Here is a 1,078-nt window from a genome sequence, read left to right as displayed (position 1 = left end):
AAAAAAGCCTAGTGATGACAGACATAATGTCAACCCAGTCTTCATAAAGCAACACACTGCAACCATGATAGCTCAATAGCTGAGTATGTTTTAACTGAACAATCTGAAACCTAAGGATATTGGCATGTATTATGTAGGGAAAGTACCAGGAGACACAGTGATGGGGAAGTGGTCAAATATCTCAAGTGTCAGGAGGCAAAGTGGGCAGCAGAGGGAGCTCAGGGTACACGGGAGACTTTTTGTGACAGGAGCAGGTGCAGGGGATGATGAGTTATTGTCTCCTCCTGTGAGTAGAGTTTCCTAAATCACCCAAGTCAAGAGCCTCTCCAGGGACTCCTCAGCATCTACATTTTCCACGTCTGTTACTTTCCTGCAAGGAAGATCCTGACAATGAAAAGCCCTGGTTCTTCCTGAGAAGACAGGGGAGAAACAAATCAAATGGGCTAAGTTGACGCCCAATCTCAGAAGGACCAGTGATCTCTTTGTGCTTTTAAATTCTGATTACGATGTGCTTCTTTCAACACATTGTTTCTCTCCATCCTTATTCTTTTCCCAAATGAAAGTAAGTTAAAACTGTATGTCTGTGTACCCCAGCCCATATATCTCTAGTGAAGAGAAAAACAAACAATCGAAACAAAACAAAATGTTTTTTTAACGTTCCTGAAAAAATTGATCGTTGTACACCATTTTGAAAGTTGAAGAAACTGAAGTTTTGAGATTCTTAATAAAGCATCAAAATGCCTCAGGGTCATCAGGGAGCATATCATATTATGTGTTAGCCTGGGTACTTTAGAGAAACAAATCCACAAAAACTCATGTATAAGAGAAAGTTCTATATAAAGGTTAAGTGCACATCAAATAAAACATCCCAACCCAGTGCTGCCCAAACCCACAGTCCACCGTTAACCCATTAACCCATATGTCCAACACCAATCCACAAAAGTCCTCCTCCATCTCACAAAACAGATGCAATGATGCTGAGGGCAGGAGGAAAGCCGAGTCAGTGAATGTGTAAGCATCTCAGCACTGGCAGGGGTCTCCACATGGCTACTCCAGCACCCAGGGCTGCATCGGGGTA

Source organism: Echinops telfairi, unplaced genomic scaffold (genome assembly GCF_000313985.2).
Source record: "Echinops telfairi isolate 266 unplaced genomic scaffold, ASM31398v2 ScPeMD7_66;HRSCAF=263, whole genome shotgun sequence".
NCBI classification, from domain to species: domain Eukaryota; kingdom Metazoa; phylum Chordata; class Mammalia; order Afrosoricida; family Tenrecidae; genus Echinops; species Echinops telfairi.
The sequence above is the reverse complement of the archived record's forward strand: the minus strand, read 5'-3'. Positions refer to the sequence as shown.